The following is a 5,174-nucleotide window of genomic DNA, read 5'->3' as shown; positions in this document are numbered from 1 at the left end:
CATGTGACTTGCAGTTATTAAGTATGCTTATCTTAACTGTTCCTGGTAGGAACACTCTTCATGTGTGCATGTATAATGTGTTAATGGAACAGGAGGGGCCTTTGGGGTTAGGATTTGAAAGTTCCAAATGTCATCATGAACAGTAACAGGTCTGCAGGGATGTTTTACCTGCCAACACACAGCCAGTAGGCTCCTAGCTGAGTCAGCACAGATTGTGTAAAATACATTGGTAAGGGCTATTAGCATCATCACAAATGCTGAGGCTTTCAGAAGCATTATCCGTTTGCTAAACAGTGCCCACCTTTTCAGGAGGACAAAGTTTTGCCTTTTTCTTGTGGGTACTGGTGAATAATGTAGACTTAATGATATTTGTATGCTTAGAATCTTGGCTGTATGTAACAGCGTAGCCTGACTTTCACAGACAAAGGTGAAATTTCTTGATTTTTTTTTAAAATCCTTGTTTTTGTGATGTGCTGGACAGACTGAAATGAATCCTGCCTTTTTTTCTGAAAATAAAATCTCATCAAATGTTACTGGCCCAAAAGGATAGCAACATATGCAACATGTCCAATGGTAGCAACTGAAAGAAGAGATCTTAGCACAAGGTTTCTTCTGTGGCTGCTATTACTTGAACATGAACAGATAGAGGCTTCCTCATCCCAACCGAGCGTTACTTTGGTGCTTTACATTCCTTGTTGACTCAGTGTTTTTCCTTCAGTTCAGTCACTCAGTCGTGTCCGACTCAGTGACCCCATGAATCGCAGCACGCCAGGCCTCCCTGTCCATCACCAACTCCCAGAGTCCACTCAAACTCACGTCCATCGAGTCAGTGATGCCATCCAGCCATCTCATCCTCTGTCGTCCCCTTCTCCTCCTGCCCCCAATCCCTCCCAGCATCAGAGTCTTTTCCAATGAGTCAACTCTTTGCACGAGGTGGCCAAAGTACTGGAGTTTCAGCTTTAGCATCATTCCTTCCAAGGAACACCCAGGGCTGATCTCCTTCAGAATGGACTGGTTGGATCTCCTTGCAGTCCAAGGGACTCTCAAGAGTCTTCTCCAACACCACAGTTCAAAAGCATCAATTCTTTGGTGCTCAGCTTTCTTCACCCAGGGTGCAACTCGGGGTGACTCTTTCCTCAATAGGACTTCTGCCTGAGGAAGTACTGACCATTCCATAGCAAAGCAGCTCATCTCATATAGTGCCTTTTAGTTCTAAGGAACAAGAACAAACTTTGACTGACTTAGGCAGGAAATGAATTTTGGGAAACTTTGAAGAGGAATTCAACCAGACTGAAAAAAGCCAGGAATTGGAATTCCCTGGTGGTCTAGTGGTTAGGATTCAGCACTTTAACTGTCGTGGCCCAAGTTCAGTCCCAGGTTGGGGAACTGAGACCCTGCACACTGCGCAGGGTGGCAAAAAAAATTTTTTTTTAATTAAGAAAAAAGTCAGGAGTTGGGAAGTTCCAGAATTCTCTTTCTAGATTCAGATGCCAGGGTGAGACTGTCTGCTTGCTCTCCTGGGTCTTGTGCCCACTTTGGGGCCAGAGTGCATTGAGAAGCGGGTCATTCTCTAAAGCAGAATCTGCTAAAAGGGAGCTAGGGAGAGCACTGCTGGGAGTCAGAATCAGCAAGGGTTGTATAAATAGTCTTAAAGTTTCGAGGTTTCTTTCTGCAGATACTTGCTATGACTCATGCCGTAGGCTAAGGGTTGGATGTCTGGACCCAAAGGCTAGAATACAGGGACTTCCCTGGGGGTCCAGTGGTTAAGACTCTACACTTTGAATGCAGGTCCCACCCCTGCTCATGGAACTAAGGTCCCACGTGCTGTGTGGTGCAGCACCCCACGCCTCGCCAACAGGCAGTACTACAAAGGCCAGATGAATTGGAGAGTCACTAGTCTTGGGTTCATTACTGGGTGGTGATAACCCCATTGAGGGCTTCCCTTGTGGCTCAGATGGTAAAGAATCTCTGCAATGCAGGAGACCTGGGTTCGATCCCTGATTCAGGAAGATCCCCTGGAGAAGACTGACTGTGGAGAAGGGAGCTTCCTTTCTGTGATCAGCTTCCCTGGGGCTGCTGGTCTTCCCACCCTTGCTATTATGGGCCATATACAAATTAGTCAGCCCCAGCATGCTGACCCTGTATATGAGCACTGTTGGCTTGTTAACGGTGCTGTGAGAAGTGGAACTTAGCATAATGCATAAACTCTACTAGGGTAGATAAGTGGGACCTGGCTCTAAGTTTCTGAACAGGGAGCATATTTGGTCACAACTTGAGGGCTTACTGTGTGCCAGGCACTAGTCTAGGCACTGTATGTATATGAGTTCATTTTTCTCAGTAACTATGCATAGTACTGGGGCTTCCCAGTTGGCGCTAGTGGTAAAGAATCTGCCTGCCAATGCAGGAGATACAAGACGCAGGTTCTATACCTGGGTCGGGAAGATCCCCCGGAGGAGGAGAGCATGGCAGCACACTCCAGTATTCCTGCCTGGAGAATCCCATGGACAGAGGAGCCTGGTGAACTACAGTCTGTAGGGTCACAAAGAGTCGGACAGGATTGAAGTGACTTAGCACAGCCCGTGCATAGTATTGTCTGTACCCAAACCCATCAGAGTGTTTACAAACTACAGTCCCTGTCCATTTCACCGAGTGGGGTGGTGGGCCCAGGGCACTCAGCCTGGGGGTGGGCAGCCGCTGGCAGTTGATTCAGCTGCTCAGTGATGTCTGGGCTGGGATATTTGTGCTAATTTTGGTCTTTCCTTCCTGATCATAAAATGACTGCAGAAGTCCCAGCATTGCATCTGGGTTCAAGGCAGGCAGACAAGATGAGAAGGTTCCAGTTGTTTCTGTCCCTCTTATTGGGAAAGTAAAACCCTTCTCAGAAAGCTCTCAGGTATGTGTTCTGACTGGATCTGTGTCTCATGGCTGTCCCTAGCTTCAAGGGGGCTGGCAGCAGAAAGGGTTAAAAACAGTCATCGAAAATAGCCAGCCAATAGCATTTACCACCTGAGTTGCCACACTGAACAGGCTGTTGATTTCTTCTCCTTACCTGGACCCACAAGATTACCCTTGTCTCTGCATCTTCTAAACCTAAATCTTAAGCTTTTAATTCCATGAGCTATCTCATATCCCTCTGTATAAATCCTCAATATCAACCTCTGTTGCTTGTGAACAGAAAATTCTGACGACCTACCCTACAACTGTAACCATCAGTGTAACATGAAAACACACCAAGTGGACAGCAAGTGTTACTGACAGTTATTTCACCCAGGGTTTCACCACTAGTTCATGCTGGCTGATGGGACTCAGACTTGGGTCTCATCTTCCAAGCCCCTGCATTCTCCATGCCAGCCAATCTACCTCCCGGGGTTTGGTTTATTAAAAATTGTACTAACACTTAGAATGCAGAGGAACATATCCAACCAAGAGAAACAAGAAAAATGGGTAGGCTGCAGTTTTAAGAAACTTTCTTTAAATAGTGGGTATTGGGAAGGGAGGTGCGAATGCCTCTGCCCCACCCCTGAGGTTCAGACCAACACAATGGTTAATTCAAATAAGTAATAAAGAAAAGACTGTTCCATGGTTCCCAGAATAGCTGGGCCCTTGAACTGTGGTACAAATAACTTCCAGTTAGAGCCAGCCCCGTGCCAAGAATAGGATGGGAAGCCAGAGGCCAGGAAGGTGGCCTTGCCTGAGGGCTGAGGCAACTGCTGGGAAGCTGTGGGAGGGAGTGGGCCCTGGAGTCAGTCTGCTAGTGTGGAACACCAGCTCTGAGGCTAACCAGCCACAGGACCTCGGGTAAGTAACTGAACCTTGTGTGCCTCAGTTTCCACAGCTGGAAAATGGGGATAATGACACCTACTTCTAGGGGTTGTTAGATAAAGTGAGTGATGACAAGTACCTGGTACACAGTAGCCTCTCTTTATATGTTTACTACCATAGGGACGACTTCCCTGTAGCTCAAACAGTAAAGAATCTTCTTGCCTGTGATGCAGGAGACCAGGGTTCGATCCCTGGGTTGGGAAGTTCCTTTGGAGAAGGGAATGGCAATCCTCTCCAGTATTCTTGCCTGGAAAATTCCATGGACAGAGAAGCCTGGCGGGCTACGGTCCGTGGGGTCACAAAGAGTCAGACATGACTGAGCAACTAACACACACCATAGGGACAGAGTAGAGACAAAGTAGATGACTAAATAGTTAACTCCAGTGGGGATCTTAAGTACAAAGTATGGAAGACTCCAGTAAGTTAATGATCACTCAAGAAAGCAGGCTTGCTCAGCAAAGAAAGCAAGCAGGCTTTGCCTAGCAACAAAACCACACAGACTTGCTTGGCAACAAAACTGTGCCTCAGAAGCATGAGACATGCCCCCAAACAATAAAATGATGATGGAATAAGACCTATATCATACTCATCAAAATCAAGTTAATGATTCTCAAGAAGGGGCTTTTTCTGCATGTACTAAGAGCAGAAATATAGAAGAAAGGTGGGGGCTTCTTTGGTCGTCTGGTCCAGTGGCTAAGACCATGCACTCCCAATGCAGGGGGCCTGGGCTCAATCCCTGGTCAGGGAACTAGATCCCACATGCCACAACTAAGAGTTCATATGCCGCAACTAAAGATACTACATGCCACAACTAAGACCCACTGTGGCCAAAATAGGAAAAAAAAAAAAAAAATATATATATATATATATACACACACACACACACACACACACACACATATATAGGAGAAAGGTGACATTTTACTGAAACGACATGATTTACCATATTTTACTATATGTTACCACATGTTTCTCATTTCTGTAGTGGCATTGGGCTTCTCTGGTGGCTCAGAGGGTAAAGAATCCACCTGCAATGCAGGAGACCTGGGTTTGATCCCTGGTTTGGGAAGATCCCCTGGAAGGGGGCATGACAATCCCTTCGAGTATTCTCCATGCCTGGAGCATCCCATGGACAGAGGAGCCTGGCAGGCCACAGTCCATGGTGTCACAAAGAGTTGGACTCGACTGAGCAACTGAACAACAACGGCAACAGTTCCAGTTTGACTATGTAGAGATAAGAAAACTCCCCTGCTCAGTGTAGAGGAGGAGCTGATGGATGCTCGATGTCTACTCAAGAATGAGGAACAATGTGGTCTTCGCCCCCACCTCTTCCTTTGATTAAAGAACTGTAG

Source organism: Bos indicus, chromosome 15 (genome assembly GCF_029378745.1).
Source record: "Bos indicus isolate NIAB-ARS_2022 breed Sahiwal x Tharparkar chromosome 15, NIAB-ARS_B.indTharparkar_mat_pri_1.0, whole genome shotgun sequence".
Taxonomy (NCBI): Eukaryota; Metazoa; Chordata; class Mammalia; order Artiodactyla; family Bovidae; genus Bos; species Bos indicus.
This window is presented reverse-complemented; position numbering follows the sequence as displayed.